Here is a 17,892-nt window from a genome sequence, read left to right on the forward strand (position 1 = left end):
AAGAAACAAGACACACCATTTCTTGATCCACAATGAGTAAACAATTTTTTAATACAAGTTTCAGCTTCGAGCACAACAGGGTAGAGGTCAGTTATCACTGTGAATAGACTAGGTTGTAATTGATAGTAGACCTAAGAGAAAAAAGCTACGATAGTTGGCACTAGATAGTGATAATGAATCTCAAGGAATTAGATTTTTGGATTCAAGAGTTGAATTCATGGATATGAAGTACTATTTCGGTTTCAACATTCTTGTCGATGCCCTAATCATCAACTCAAGTCACAAAGGTTCTTGTATGTGAAAGACTTACCAAAATATTATTTTTCCATAACCATTTACTAGTAAGCCTAAATGTCAAGTTAGTTATTGGATAATTATCAAAACTATCAATATTGTAAGATTTCAACCCCTCGTACTTATGTTGATACTTGGAACAATATACTGAAAGTGGTTAGCCCGTTATTTTAAAAATATTCTAAAAATAAAGATAGGGAGCTAACGGAATTCTTTAGTCAAGTATGATACATAAATCAAATTCATGATCAAATATATGACCATTATTAGTTTTCGTACAATCTAATATAAAAAATATGACATAAATTGGATTCAAGGTGAAATATTTTTAGATATTTAATAATTATTAAATGCATCTACACAGTATGAGCAAATCTATTGGGCTCAAGTGAACCTCTAGATTTATGCTACTCATGCCCATGGTTTTGATGTCGAAACATAAAAACTAAAATACATGTAATAAAACTTTGTTGAGGTTTGCAATAATTCTACTTTCTCCCTGGAATTTTATCATTACCGAATATATATATTGTTTCATCATTTTATGAGAAATAATGGACTAGCGTTCTAAGATTCAGACTCTAAGAACCAACTCCTTGAGAGAAATATCATCTTCTCATGATTTTTTTTTAGGAATTGTGTTTTTCTCAATGGGATAATTTTGTCAATGTTAGGAATTTTCTTGTTTCAATGGCAGTTGCTTTAATTTTACTATTTTATATTTAATAAGACTTAGTCAATTAGTTGTTAGTTATTTATTCCTATTACATCAAAGGATCGAAAATATCCTCAAATTATTCAAAATGATACAAAAATATCCTTCATCAATCTTTTGACTCTCAAATATCCCCATCCACCTATTGACTTTGAAATTTGGGCCCACTAATGATCATTTTTTAGCCGATTATCATTTAAATAATTTTATAAATGCATGGCGAGCAACTATTGATTATAATTTAGTTACTTAACTTAATTGACCAACTACCCATTACTAATTATTCCTGATCCCATATTAACAACACTCGACCAGGTTAACTACAACTGAACCAAATAATTACACCCGCCGCGATTTATATTTATCCCACCGACCTTTCATTCCCGACATTTCACTTCCTGTATCAATCTTCTTCCCAAATTATTTGTCTGCAAATTCAGATAAAAAATAAGTAGTTTTTAAAAAAGTGTGAGGTTTTGATTAATTATTACTCTAATAGTGTTATTTATTTTCCTATAAATAGCTCTATATTTTATAAATTCTGAATTTTAGAATAAATAAGTTTATATTGATTTCAATATAAATTACTTATTATACATGCCAAGTCAACTTTTAGGGGTATTTAACTAAAGCTACTAAAAGAAATATATATACTTATCCTTTTCTAAAAAAAGGAGATTTTATATTTCTATAGGATTAGGATCTCTGCAGATTATATTAAATTAATTATTATATGATTTTTTAAATATAATTCCCTTTTATCATATGAGTTAATTAATTATTATATCGTAAATTTTTTCAAACTGAAACTTGAACTGTCCTTCCTTGTGAGTAGCATTTTACCAAGAAATTTAATTTCTTCACTAACTAAGGCCAGGTCTGTAGACGTAGCACCTTGAGTTCTAAAAGAACTAAATCGGAAATAACAAAAATCTAAAATTTGGAATGTTAAGCTAAGTATGAGTTCTGGGTCAACTTCAAACAGCTATAACTCCTAGAACATGATGATGTAGGTGTTCGACAATATACCTTTGAATATATCTTTGAATTATCTTTTCAATTCCACCGACTTTGCTAAGTTTCGAGTTCGGATGAGTGAGATATGACATTTGAGGTTAGGTTGTTCAATTAAGGAAAGTTAGCCAAAAATAGTGAGGGGTATTTAGATCTTTTCCTTAACCAATCAAATTTAATTCATTTTTAGTAATATTTTATGGGTGTAATCCTATTAGGTTAAATTTATAATCCTAATATACGCCTAAGGTTTTAGTTGAGAGTTCAAGAAGGAAAAGAAGAGAAAAGAGGAAAGTACCAAAGCGTTCGCCGAGAGTCTAGCATTTTGTTGCGGATTTTCACCATGGTTTTAATCCCTAAAAGGTATGTAATTTTTCATAGTGTTGGGTTTTTGTTCACCAACACTCCAATCATGTTATTTTCAGTGAAATTTCATTCTTAAAGTTAAAAGATTAGAGTTCTTGATAGGTGTTCTTGTAGTTCATATTAAATATTGTTGTGTTGGGATTTTGATGATTTCTTAAGATGAAATTTAGTGATGTGAGTGTTATTTTGAGTATATTAGAGTGTAATTATATAAAGTGATCAAATCCAAGTGATTGGGGAAGCAACTGTTTGATTCTAGGAGAATTAAGGTGAAAAAATGAGCAAAGAATTTCGTTGAGTCTTATGGTTTGGGGCCTAGCGCGTCGCGCCAACTAGAGTGCCCCAATGTATTCTCTGAACTTTAGGGGTTGGTGCCCCACGCCACCCATAACCCTAGGTTCGCCTTCCCCATCCAGTTTGTAATTAATTGCTTCGTTTGAGTTCTTTCAAAGGGTACCTTCACTCTTTTTCGAATCCAACTACTCTAAGATACTTCTAGACACCAAAAATAATTCCTAACATGATCATAAAGATGAATTCATAATTCAAATTTAACGTAGAGTTGGGATTTAAGTTTCGAGAATTCTTTTGAACATTCTAAGAAGTTTTTTGGTGGAGTCTTCTATAACTTCTAGTTACTGTTTCAAGACTCGAGCAAGTGAGTATGAGAGTTAGAAGAATGTATTCATGAGTCTACGTTGTCATCACGAGATCCTTCATATCATGAACCATAACTCCTTAATTCATAATTCACCTTAAAGAGAGAGTTAAGAGTAGAGTTCAAGAAATTCTTTGAGTTTAATTGTGAATCCTTTGAGATCAATTATCAATTTGAACGTTTTGATAAAAGCAAGTATGAGAACGAGAAGAGTGGTATACATGATTTCCTTATTGATATTTTGACTCTTGAGTCGAATCGTTCATGCCCAAAACTTCCGCATAAGCTCCATTAGTTAAGTGCTATTGAGAGGTGCAACATCTTCAAATTCGAAGTCTTGAGTAATAAGTTTATAAATCACTCTAGCTAATATTTCTAATCATGGGACTATTACATGTTACCCATAAAGTCCTTGAGTTGAATTGTTCCTGACCACAATTCCGCATGAACCGAAAGCCTTGAGATGAGAAGTGTCTTTGAGTCCTTGAGTTGAGTAATTTCTGCTCATAATTCTGCATGAACCCTCCGAGTTGACCATTCTTGAAATGCATAGTATCGTTGAAGTTATTGGGTTCAAAGTATTGAGTTCTATCTATGGTTATTGAAAACTTTGCATTGAGTCGTTCATGATCATAATCAAGCATGAACCATATTTTAAGAAGTATTTTGCAAATGTTTTAATTTTGTTTTATGACTTAAGCATTGAGTTGAGTAAAGGATAGAGATTGACGTCATTTTCTCCAAAGAAGTATATGGGGACTATGTCTTCCCAAAGAGTTTTAAAATGTTTTCACATTTGATAAGAAAGGGAACATCGATACCAAGAGAGATTGTAAGCTAAGTTTTGAGTAATTATCTCAATCCAAAAAATGAGTTTTGATTTAAAAACAAATGAGCTAAGCACATTTTGGAAGTAGTTTAGCACCGGTATGAGGACGCGAGTTCAGATAACTCAAGTCTCCATAAACCATGTAACCTCAATATATAGGTTGTAAAGAATCATACTATTTAGATGAATCATTAATTTCTTTTTAGCATGGACTAGTGAATCCACTTAGTTAAGGCATTCTATATGACGGTAAAATATAGGACAGTTTTGTCAATCTGGGCAAGACGATGTGTCATCACTTAGGATCATAGAGGTGGTTGTCGGTTAAAGAAACTCCCACAAAATTACATTGTATTTTTATATACACATTAGTATTATTTTATTTTTCAATACATTGAGTTGCTATCCATTTTTTAACAGATTTCTATATGTATAGTGCATTGCTTTATCCTTGACTATCATGAGCTGAGTCATTTGAGTTGAGTATCTTAACCTTGAGTACTCCTGAGTTGAGTAAGTTTGAGTATCTTTGAGTATTCCTTGAGTTGAGTAAGTTTGAAAAGAGGTTAACATGTTTTCTTCTTATCAAAGTTCAAGCTTATTTTTATGCTTTAGAGTTCCTTTTACCTGCTCATACATTCCACTTACTGAACCATTTGGCCGACATCTCTGCATGATGCAGACACATGTATTCAGGTTCATCAATAGGAGCTTCGTTGACACATCCATATTTTGTACTTAAGCGAAGCACCGACACCATTCGGAGAACTAGACGTAGTTCACCGAAAGTTACAGAATAAATTCAGGAATTTTGGGCGTAGAAGAGCGATCAAAAGGACTTTCAGTGAGTCGCCAAGTGAACCCAGAATGCTCAGGCATATCGCCAAAAGTTGCAGAGCTCAAGCCAATAAAATAGAGAACTAAAAGGGAATCTAGTGGGAGTTGGATGAACCGTTGAACCACTCAACGAGATCACCCAGCTTATCGAATTGTCCAACTGCTAATTTTTTACCCCCGTCCTTCAAACTCTAACCCTCAGCCATACTACCCATCCCTTGGGGTACTCAGATTTCCCAAAATTTGGAAAAAAATTGATCCGAAGACGTCTATTGCACTTAAGAATGATGTTACCCTCTCTATCATTGGGCAAAATTCACCAACTAACACAATTCAGAGTTGCTCATACTTCACCCACACTAGACCCAACAAAAAAATCAACACAGACAATAAAACTAATCACCCTAAACACGAGATTTTACGATTTAAGGCTCATTAACATCAATTTAAACTAAATACAACCAGGCATTCTCAACCATACATGTAACAAATCACAATTAAGCATAAAGAAAAACCACACAATGATCATGCAATTCTATATTGCCAAAATGTAAAGCGCGGTTCAAAAAACCAACCTTATATGCCAAAAATTTGTAAAGCTAGGTTAATAATGAAACCAAAAATCCTCTCGAGTTGTATATCCCTCACAAAAAACAAGTTAAAAAGTGGGAAAGTAATAAGATATGCGGTTGTGGAAGTTTGCAAAATGAAAAGTATGAAATGAGGGAGATTTTTTAATTTAAAAAGGTTTGGCCTTTGAATCTTCTGTTCGTGCGCCAGTCGGTGATCACGATTCGGTGCATGCCCACTCGGCGATGCGCCAAGTGGTACTTTATTCTGTTGAGTTATACAGAACCTCCATTAAAATGGTTGGTTCACACAACGTCATGCTTAACGACCTGTTCGGCGAGTCGCCAACTAGACCTTTGTCTCGCCTAATGCTCATTTCCCACAATTTCAAATCTTCAACCTGCACATTCAACACCTGTTATTCAAAATCAATATAAAAAGAATAAGAACTTGGGTTGCCTCCCATGAAGCGCCTTATTTAACGCCATGGCACAACAAAGATACCCATTTAAGATTGATTCTTTGGATTGGCCATGGTGTCATTCGGCAATCCCCCTTTTGGCCTTGGGTTTAAATGAGTCTATATTTGACCCATTTGTGTCTCTAGTTGTTTAATAGATACCGAGTGAGAAGAGTCTAATTGAGAGTTGATATGTCTTCTTCATTTCCTTCAAAACTTTGTCTATCCCTTCCACTTTGTTGAGAATGATGAAAACATATCTTCCATGCGGGAATTCTCGGGGTCAAAAGTTTTCTCTTTAGTATTTTGACGCTCGTTGAGAGGTACATATCTCTCCTTGTACCCATCCCGCTCCTTCCGATTAGTTCCACAATCACACCGTTTCCTATTAGGATTTCTCTAACCATCATTCGGCTTTCTAATCCAACCTTGATTCCCGCCTGGCCTGGAAACCACCACGTTGTTTTGCAAGGAAGATCACTTCCTCATTATATAGAGCCTCAAAATATGCCTCATCGGGATTAACCCTACACCAACACCATTCACAAATCTAGTGAAACTACCCATTACATTATATTCAAGAAGCTCTAATTTGGTTATCATCTTAGCCATGTTCTGATCTCGTTCTTGGTCCTTTTTAATTTTTTTCCTTCATCATTCGAAAGGCCAAAGGAGACACTTGATCCTGTCTTTTAAACCATACATGATTGATTTATGTCATTCAATCAAGCAAAGTAGATGCAATCTCAAAAGACTAGGGCATGATATCTCCTTGAACAAGTTGATCAACCACACCTTTGTTCACCAAATCTAGAATCCAATAGAAATATTAGTAGCAAGACATTGTTTGGGAGTTCGTGAGTCGGATAGGAAGTAGCAAATTCTGAAACCATAGAAAAGCCTAATGGATTGGCTCACCATTCAAGCGTTTCAAACATTGGATATTATCTCTCAATGACATCATCCTCGAAGGAGGAAAAACCTTGTGTAAAACAAATCTCTCAATTAATCTCAAGTAGTAATCGAGTCCCTAGGTAGGTCGGCTTACCACTTCGTAGCCTCTCCCATCAAATAAAAGGGGAACAATCACATTCAGATTAACTCTTGGGATATGTTCTTGAACGAGAAGGGACCACAAATGTCCACAAAATTTATGGTCATGGGGATCCTCATTAGTCAAGCATCCAAATAACCCTTTTATTTATTTGCAAGAGTTGCAACATCATTCTTGTCACATGGAACACCACATTTCCTCTCCCTCAACCTAAGGCAACCGGATAGATCCTACACCACCCAAATGAACCACATGCACTAATAATTCATTCATATCATTGAGGTTACAAAGGTAGTCATTTTGGCCCAGTTGGCTGGCGTTACTTCAATTGACACTCATTTTATTACATGCTCAAAGGCAACAAACAACACATAAAATTAAGTTTGAACTACTACAGCAGAATAAGATAAAAAACAAACTTCAATAAGAGAATTTTATAACACCACTCCCAGCAGCGACGCCATTTATGATGAACGCACATGTACACCTCATCCAATACTAGGAGTAAGCGATTGTATTCTAGTATAAAACCCTACAATGAGTTGGTGTCGAACCCACAGGCAGCGGTACAATATCCAATTCAGTTAAGAACTAAAGATTGTGGTTTAATCGGTTACAAGAAAATACATTATCAAAATCAAAAAAAAAATTTAATGATTTTACAACGAATGTTAGAAGGGGGGGGGGGGTTTAAAAGTGTCAATGAACAACTACCAAAATCAAGAAAACAGGGGAGTAACCAAGTAGGGAGGAATCTCAGGGATGTGAGAGATTATATCTATTTTCATTATATATGTAATTGAATTTTATTAATAAATTATTGAATCTCGATGGGTAGGCTAGACTATAGATGCAAGAGCTTTCTCTCAAACAACTATTATGATTCAAGAGAGTTCTCTCGAACCTCAACAAGCTTAAGACTATAAACAATCCAAAATCTTAATTTATCTACTCTCTCGAGCTAGATAGGTAGGATTGAGTTAAGATTCACTCTCTTAAGCTAAATGGGCAACAACCCAATAACTACAATGATCAATCAATAACCTTGGTTCTAGAATCTCTCTCTCAAACAAGCCCTAAACACTAAGCTAAAATCGTATTTGCAACAAAAATTTACGAGTTAATACACAACTATCAATCAAACGTACTTTAAAATGGCTTTTAAATCATTAAACCACAATAGCCATAAGCTAATTAAGGTAAATAGTCAGATGATCACATCCCCAAGAAAGGGGTTGTTAGCCATGCATCATAAAAGGGAAGAAATCAATACCAATTACATTCTTCATAATCTGGGTTTAGCAATCCAAGTCTTTACAACAACCCATAATTCTCAATATCTAAAACCCCACTCAAAATAGACTCAAAAACTTCTTTAAATAAGTAAAAAAAAGTTCTACAATGGAGAAATTACTTAAAAATTACTGGAATAAGACTGGACTAAGACTTTTTTAAGAATTGATACTTTTTCTGCTTTTTGAAATTCAATACATAGTTCCCCAAATTTTGTCTTTTAGGAACATTAGGCAAAGTAAGTCGAGCATCGCTGACCGAGTTGGCGACACGCCATTTGCTAAATTTCATCACTATTTTCCTTGGCTCTTTATCCTTAGGGTTTTGTGATTTTAGTTGATCCAAGTATGTGTCGTCGATCCGTTCAGCTGTTCGGTGAAGGTCCAAATCCATCACCAATTTAGTTTCTGCCCTGGGCAGGCAGTCTAGAACTTTAGGCGAGCTAATTTGGAATTAATGAATCTTTACCTATTGGATTGAAACCCCTATCCAATTGCAAACATCCCTAGTCATCTCCAACATAGTGAATTTTTTTTTTGGTTCTTTTGTGATACTCAAACTTAAATTTACCTATTGGATTGAAACCCTATCAAACTGCAAACATCCCTAGTCTAGTGAAATTTGTTTGTGGTTTTTTTTGTGATACTCAAATTTAAATCAAAATTTGTCTTCCCATACCCTCCCCCCCCCCCCTCCCCCGGACAATTTTATATATTCAATCCTTATGGTTAGAACCTATGAATCATATAATATTGGGTATTATTATTGCATATGATTTCCTATACCTTATTTGGGAGATATAATTGAGGGTTATCAAGTCTCACCAAGACCTTGTTCCCATTTTTCATACAAAACATATGCAATACCCTCAATAATCGACACTCTCAATATAAGTAGCATGCATTACCCTGAAAATCTTTCATATCTCATGAATAAAGTTCGGAGCATCTTATTCTACTTTGATCATGTAAACACCGGTGGCTTCATCCTGAGAAATTCTCTGATTCTCGATGCACCTGCGGATCCTTTTAAGTTGAGTTAACAAGTGTTCTGCCTATCAACTTGATTGAGCAGCAACAAACTAAGTGAATCTTTATAGCTCCCTTGAAATATGAATCAGAAGTCTAGGGAGGATGAGGAAAAAGTGTTTGTAGAACTCCCACTATGTTAATAGTCACATCTTAAACATTGACACTTGCACCCAACTCTGTCGAGTGATTTCTTTTTCTGGTCTGCAAAGGCATACTGCTTGTGGCGGTCGCAGCGGGAACCCTAAAACTTATACTATTCCTCTTACTGATAGTACACTTTGGAGTCATGATAAAAATTATATCAACGCAAGATTTAGAAGAAACTTTGAAGAGTTAAACTCCTCTAGAATCTTACAGTGGAGAAGATAATCCATCGTGAAATTTCACATCAAAAATCCACAACAAGGTTCTCATGGAATCTTATATCGAGATACCAAGCAAATTCATGAATCATTCATCGAAGTTCACACTGAGAACCTGGCTTCTCCCAAATTCTTACATCGGAATAACTAGTCCATCGTGGAATCTTACATCAGAAGTCCACAACACACTAAAGCAGGACCACAGTCTAAAGTAATAGTGGTCACCAAATTATTGGGTTTTATTTGCCCTAATTTCTTGTCATAAATATTTTTTCCTTTTAGGAAAAGTTTTACTACTTTACTAGTCCTTTTCTTGTAGGGAATGTTTTACGACTCTATAAATATAGATTTATTCCTTTTAACTTAATTAGCATCTACAGTGTAGTCCTAGGGTTTTGAGAGTTGCGGTTATGGGGGAGAATTTTGTGTACCTCCTTGTATTCCGAATGAATTGGTTGAGGTTATCTTTCTTTATATTTTTTATTCTCATATTTATGGTGAATTGTTCATCTCTTTGTGGACGTAGGTCGATTGACTGAACCACATTAAATCTTTGTATCTTTTAGTGTGTTTCTCGTTTGTCTTCTTATTCATGGTCTTTTGAGGGGTTTTTTGATAGCTCCCGCATTAAACCTGCTTATTTAGATCCTAACAACTGTATCAGAGTCATGGTTCAATGATGGAGCCATGTTAAATATAGGTATTCATCTTGCGGGTGTAAATCTAGTCGCAAACTTTTTGACAATAATAAAGATTTTTGTTGAAGATATTATTTTAGAAAAGTTTTTTGTGTCAAGATGTAGATTTGATAAAAGAGATTATGGAGAAGATATAAAATATGTTGAGTATTATTTAAAGAAGGTGGACGAATTGATTGTCAGAAAATGAGAGGGGAGATTTGTTGATTTTTATTTGCCATAATTTTTTTTATCAAAGATTAGTTTTCTTTAGGAAAAGGTTTTAATAATTTACTAGTTGTTTTCTTCTAGGAAAGGTTTTAGGCTCTATAAATATAGGTTTGTTCCGTCTTACTTAATTACCATTCACGATATAATCTTGGGATTTTGAGAGTTGCGGTTATGGAGGAGAATTTTGTGTACCTCCTTGTATTACGAATGAATTGGTTGAGATTGTTTTGCTCTATATTTTTTACTGTTATATTTTTAGTGGATTTCTCCTATCCTTTGTGGGTGTAGGTTGATTGACCGAATCACGTTTAATCTTTGTGTCTTATTTTGTTTTCTTATTGATGGTCTTTCAAGGTTTGTTTTGCTAGATTCTGCATAACACCTGCTTATTTAGATCCTAACAAGTTGTATTAGAGTCATAGTTCAATGATGGAGTCATGTTAGAGATGGGTATTTATCTTGGCGGGTGTAGTTCTAGACTTTATCTTTTTTACAGTAATGAAGATTTTTGTTGAAGAAATTCTTTCAGAAAATTTCTCTGTGTCAAGACGTCGATTTGATGGAGGAAATTATGGATAAGATATGCAATCTTTTGAAGGTTATGTAAAGAAGGTGTACGAATTTATTTTCAATAGTCCGGGTCAAGGGGGAGATTTGTTGGGTTTTTGTTTGCACTGATTTCATATCAAAAAAAAAGTTTTCTTTTAGGAAAAGATTTTAAGATTTTACTAGTCCTTTTCTTGTAGAAAAGGTTTTAGGACTCTAAAAATATAGAATTGTTAACTTAATTAACAATCACAATGTAGTCCTAAGATTTTGAGAGTTGCGATTATGGAGGAGAATTTTGTGTACCTCCTTGTATTCCAAGTGAACTGGTTGAGGTTGTTTCTCTCTATATTGTGTACTATCATATTTATTGTGGATTGCTCATCTCATTTATGGATATAGGTCGATTGAACGAACCACATTAAATTTGTATCTTTTCGTGTGTTTCTCATTTGTCTTCTTATTTATGGTCTTTCGAAGTTTGTTTTGCTAGCTTTCGCATTACACCTGCTTGTTTAGATCCTAACACAAACAACACACAAATAGCCAATAGTGATATGAAAGGTGTTCTCAAAGTCAAGGTCTAACTCGGAGATACACATCTAACTAAAATAAAACCATACAAACCATTGCGGCTAAACTCTAAGTAAACACTATCAAAACCTAGGCTAAGTCCTAACTAAGAAACACTGAGGTGATTCCAACTAATAAGTAGAGGACGGGAGCAAAAATTATAACAAAGACAAGGATATGCAATAGTATTCTAAACCTGAAATAAGGTTAACAAGCAACAAGGATATCAACATAAATCATTCTAGCTAACCCAACCCAAAACTAGAAATTTATCATACCAAAAGAATCCACGAGCTAAGTCTAAGATTAGTACGCCATAGTCTATCTTAAAGTCAAACTTACGTTCTCCAAATCCACTGGAATGATGATTCACTTTTGAGCAAATTATAATCATTGTCACGCTATCAACATTGATCTACAAGCGAATTGAAATAGACTATGGCGTACTAATCTTAGACTTGTGGGACCCATGCGCGATAATCACATATTTGATTCGATCATTAGGTCTACAACATCTCGAGGAACTTATGCTTCATAAATGGAAACAATAAGAGAACAAAAATATTGTAAAGGACCTAGTTTAAGAACACCCAAAACCAGCTAAAAATAGAGAAATTAACGGAATTTATGAGTATTGAAGCGAGATTGTTGATCCCAACAACGCTCTAAAGCTAAAACCAACTCAAACCATTGAAATTCTACTCAAAATTCCAAGATCCAACTCACAATCACGCCATCTCATACTTGGAAAATGAAGAAGAAGATAGAGATATAACACCAACGATTAATTAGTGGCTAAATGACCGCAAAGCTATCACCACAAATGCGATCTAGGGGTCGCCTTAAAGGCCAAATGAAGTTGTCCAAATACTGATAAAGAGGTTCGAGGGAAAAAAAGTGATCTAATAACAACAAAAGCGGTCTGATCACCACAAAAGAGGCTACACCAGTACTTGGCACTAACCAAAATTGGTCAAGTCTAGACTAACTCTGATCGGGTTCGCTACATTGATTAAATATCTCGTTCATGCAAACAAACTATGTTATACCCACTAAATTCGACATTTTGGAGTAAACAAAAATGTCAAAACTTCCAAAGGAGAACTTCTCTAAGAAAAGTTGGTCTCACACTCAATGCTTACTTTTCCAAATTAACAGAGTCGCCACTTAATTTTTTTAGTAAAAAAAATCAAGAAAAACATAAGTTTTCAAAAGGATTTAAACAAATAAAAATTCATTTGAGACAAGGTTCGAAGTTCAATGTACATTCCGAGAAGGTGTTAAGCTCTCCGAATGCCCGCTAACTTGCGGTTAACCTACGATTTTACTAAAAATGACTTTTCAATAATTTTCCAAATTATAACTTAGGAAGAAAAATTATTTTTTACTCATTTTCTTACCTATTATTAATTTTATTTTATTTTTCTTATTAATATTTTAAGGAAAACACTAAAGGGATCATTCTAAAGGGAACGACTCAAGGGTGGTAAGACAAATAAAAGAAAATAAGCAAAACTAAGTGGTAAGTAAAAACATGGATATATTTATATTAAGCGTATGAAGAAGAAGAAATGACTTTTGTTGGGAAATTTAATTAAATAATGACCAAAACCACAAAAGAGTTAGTCGAACATAATTTATAAGAAGAAGAAATATTGAATTTGGGCCTTGGGCACAAGTTCTTGAACCTGTCCTATGCTCTTTGGGCTTTTGGCCGTATTTTCCTTCAAAATTTATATGTGTATACGCCTGCGTATACCATTGTATATGGGGCTGTATTATGTTTTTTCCTTGTATATTAGACTGTATTCTCGACGTATACATCCTAATTCAGCTCCCAAACAACTTTATTAATTTTTGGACCTGTGTATCAAAACTCCTCATGTATACTAGTGTATATTTATGTATATATCAAGTATACAACCCCTTTCTTGGACTTTTGAGATGAGAAAAATAAATTTTGCCCAGTCCCTGTATTGCCCGAAACCTGTTCCTCGGCTATTTTGGACTCGATAGAAGATAGAATTGGGTCTCTAAGGCCCAACCAATAAAGTGCAAGGTTAGAGAATCTCCAAAGACTCGGGGAGAGGCGGTTCATGCATAGAAAAAGAATAAAGCAAGATATTGAGTAATAATAGAACATATTTTTAATTTATATAATGTAGCCAAAGCACATGAAAATAAAAATAAGGCAAAATGCATACACACTATGTTAAGAGAATCTTGACTTAACATTCAACTAACTCTCACATGATAGGATAAAATACTAAGTGGAAACTATAGATTAACAATCATACCAACAATTAGTGGCCAAAGGAGGAAATGAATCGGTGTGTGATAATTTAGACGGAAACAAATGATAAGGACATAACCATTAATAAAAGATGGAGCAAAGTTGTTGACTTGATGCCATTAAACTCAAAATGCACTATAGAATTAAACAAAGACAATAACGAGCTCATGCGCCAGTTGAATAAACTTAAACCTTTGAACAAGGACAAAACAGTTAGCAAATTAGCAAAAATATGCCACTGATTGTTTGTTTGTTTTATTGGAGAAGTTTAGACATGAACAAGAAAAGGAATTTTTGGCATTTTTTTGCAACTTCGAATGAAAAAGAAAAAGCAGGTTCGAATAACAAAACACTACAGTAATCTTCAACTCAAATTTTTATACCGAGGCACACATTCAAAACTGAACATAATGTGTTGAAATTCAACCTTTAAGGCTTTAAACTTTCTGAAACAAGGTTTAATCAACAAAAGCTATCATAAGAGGAGAAAAGAAATAACTCATGCTTAAAGGCACATACAAGAATAAGATACCACTATATTTTAGAAATAGATTTTTAACTCAAACTAAATATGATATTTGACCAACTTACCACATACAAGATGAGCTTCAGATAGACAGAGCACGAAAAGAAATTAACATGGTTGACACAGTCGACTAAAAATCCAAAATCACAACATATATAATGCTAAGTGAATTTGAAATGTTGATGTACTGCATTATTATTCCAACTTGTGGTGAAAGAACAAAGAGAGAGACATCTGACATTACACATTATTACGGATTCATGATAAATGGAAACAACATGAGACGGGTAGAACAACTTAATGGACAGGAGTGAAGCTAGGAATACAAAAAAAAAATGCAAACAAGAACAGTAAGAAATTAAGGTTGGAAACCATTTTCGAAATACGCTTTCCTTATCAAACACATGTCAAGATCATATCTTCAAACAATCAGTCTTAAGATATCAAAACATAAAAGCACTCAAAATACTTCATGAGCGAACTCAACAGTGAACAAACAACATTCGAACCTCATAAAACAAAGTCGTCGGATTCTACTTACAATCTTCATTGGTGTTTGAAGATGAGTAGCTCACACGAAGGATGCATTTTACATTAATCAACTAAGATGTCTCCATTCAAAAACAAACAAACGTTCATCAGAGTATCAAGAGTAAATCAAGAAGAACAGAGACAATCTACAAAAAAGAAGAATAAAATAACAGACCACTTTACTTCGCAAAACAAAAGACCGATCAAAGCGAGTTAAAATCAGAAGGGAGTTTCACCTTTTTCGAGAAAACAAACCGAGCAGCAACGAGCTGAGGAGACACCGAGCTTCTTCCGACACCCCACAAATTTTGAAAGCTCCGATACAAGACTTGAATAACCCAAACGAAACTCTTAGAAATTAATAGCAGTTCATTGTTTTGTTCTTTTCCTTAGTTTCTAACATCAATTTTTTTCCCTACTATATCTCACTAATCTCCATTTTTTTTCAAATCTCTATAACTATCTCCAAAAATTAGAATTTTTCCTCCAACCCCCAATGAAGATGAAAGAGAGGTTTATATATAGAGAGATATGGGCTGAAATAAGGGGGAATCAAGAGGGAATTTTCAGATGGACTTTTTCATTCATAATTCGAATTTTAAACGTTTTCTGAAGAGATAATATTGGCTAGCTCGGAATAGTACGAATTCAAATGGAAAAATGAAGGAAGCCGTCTAATTTTAGAGCAAGGACGCTTGGGGAGGAGATTGCTCCACCGAGCACTGCTTACGTAAGGCGGATAAGGACAAGGGGAAAACGACGCAGCTACATTGATGGATTCGGGTCACGCGATTGTTGGATTGATTTGCTGCTGGAATCGATTTACTGGAGTTTCGAGTTGGATCGCGTCTGGGTTTCATGTTCATCTCTCACTAGAACAAGAAGAACAAAGAGTATAGGGGTGGGGTCCATACTGTTTGTTGTTGTTTATGGGCTGGGTAATGAATTAGGGTAGGGCTGATTGTTTTGTTTTTGAGTTGGGAATTGGAAATAAGAGTTGGGTGGGCTAAGTTAGAAAAGGGCCCAATATTTTGTCCTTTAACGGGTTTAGGGAAAATGGGTAATGTCTGGAAATTTTTGGGAAAATTGTATATAATAGCAAACTAATAACTTAAATTAAATGGAATAGCTAGGGTTTGATTTAGTTGTGCTCTATAGCAAATGTTGGCAAAAATTTGTCAGGCGTCTCTCTCCTAGAAGTCTCGCTCGCCACTCTCCCATTCTCGCCTCTCTCGATACACAGAAGTGAATAATTTCTGTTTCTATTTTGTATAAAGCGAGAGAAAATTGTATATACACATGCAAAAATGTATATCTTCGTGTTATAACTTAATTATATAATTTACAAATATTTTACTTCAAATATTGCAGAGAAAAAGGCCAAAGAATTATACAATTGTGAATTATACAATTACAGTGAAATACAATTTTTTCTAGTTTTATACAACAGAAATGTATATATTGTGTTTCTGTTTTTGTATAAAGCGAGAAAAACATATATCTTCTTGCTATACACTTATAATTATGCAATATACATACATTTTAATTCGATTCAACTGTATGCAAAGCTAATTATACAATTGCAGTGAAATAGGTCAGCGAATTATACAATTTAGGTCAGTGAATTATACAATTTAGGCCAGCGAATTATACACTTGTATATGTATAGCGGATTATACAGTTTTTATGTTTGCTATGGAGCGCAATTATACAAAGTTTGCTATAGCATACAAATATGAATTTTTTGTTTGCTATATGTGAAAGTTGCTCATTTAAGAAATAGTCTTGGATTCAAGTATCATGATCTCATTTTTATGGATGATTTCATGATGTTTAGATGTACTTTAAAGTGTTGGAATCAACCAAGAAATGTGAGTACATCACTTAAGAACTAGTACGAAAAGATAGGGAAAGAATGGGGTCTCCAGGTGACCTTAGCGCTCTGGTAGGCGCGGAGCGCCAGATCTTGACAGACAAACTCCGGTTTGCGCAGCGCAGCAGAGCCTATCAGAGAGAGGCTGTCCTGAGGGGCTCTAGTAGGCACGACGCCGCAGGGCATATCCGACGGAATTTTTTATTTTTATTCTCCAATTTTCATCTCTAAACCTTCTAAACTCTCATATATTCCCCCCCAAACATTTAGGATCACTAAAATTCTCAATATGCAATAGTTTAGACTCATTAAACAACCTGGAAACACATATCAAACAACCAAAGGTATACTACAATTCAATTAACAAGAACTCAAGGGTTTTTCATCAAGAACCTCAATGTTAATATTTAAATCTACTCTAATTACACTGAATTAAACATATTGTTGCGTGGGTGGAATAACTTAACATATGAAGATCTCACATATTTGAAAGGGATCACCCCCGACGAAACTCTCTCAACGATCTTGGAGAAATATTGGTCTTTTCTCCTTTCTCTTTCTTATCTTCTCTTTTCTCCGAAGCCCTAAGTGTATTCAACTTTTGTAAAACTAAATTAAGGCTTTGTTTTACCCCTAATAAATCCTTAAAATGGATTAGGAAATAGTGGGGTGAAAAGACCACTTTACCCTTACTAAAATACGGATTGGACTTTTCTCAGTCCAACAATCCAACTTCCAGAAGGCATATCTCCCTTATATAATATTAAAAATTCTCAAACTTGGTGTATTTGAAAAGAATATCTTCAAGGGCTTTTCAACCATATGAAGAACTTGCCCTAACTCATCCTAAGCTAGAAGTTATGACCGTTTGAAAATAACTAAAAACCTACTTTTACACTTAAGAAATTTTCCAGATTTCTCCTATTCCTTCCAAAAATAATTCTTCTTAGATTTTTTGTTTAATCCTAGCTATTTCAGTTTATGAGATGTTACAAATATGAACCCTTACTTCTCTATTTGTAATGTAACATAGAGGAACAGAAAATGTTAGTCATAAACATGATATTAACATGAATATAACGGAGGAGGTTGTGGAACTTAAAGGTTACAAGAGTAATGGTTATAAAGTTGTTGGATATAAAGGTTATGGTTAATTCAT

The 17,892-nt window shown here is 34.3% G+C and overlaps 1 long non-coding RNA gene across 1 annotated transcript; it reads right to left on the bottom strand.

Moving 5' to 3' along the window:
• Positions 1-5,235: 5,235 nt before the first annotated feature.
• Positions 5,236-15,817, bottom strand: LOC138339514 (uncharacterized). The gene is made up of 2 exons (XR_011212303.1): positions 15,097-15,817; positions 5,236-5,683 (listed from the first exon to the last, which is right to left on the bottom strand). It is a non-coding gene; the product is annotated as an uncharacterized lncRNA (long non-coding RNA).
• Between the last annotated feature and the right edge of the window lie 2,075 nt (positions 15,818-17,892).

This window comes from Solanum lycopersicum, chromosome 11 (genome assembly GCF_036512215.1).
Source record: "Solanum lycopersicum chromosome 11, SLM_r2.1".
In the NCBI taxonomy this organism is placed as follows: domain Eukaryota; kingdom Viridiplantae; phylum Streptophyta; class Magnoliopsida; order Solanales; family Solanaceae; genus Solanum; species Solanum lycopersicum.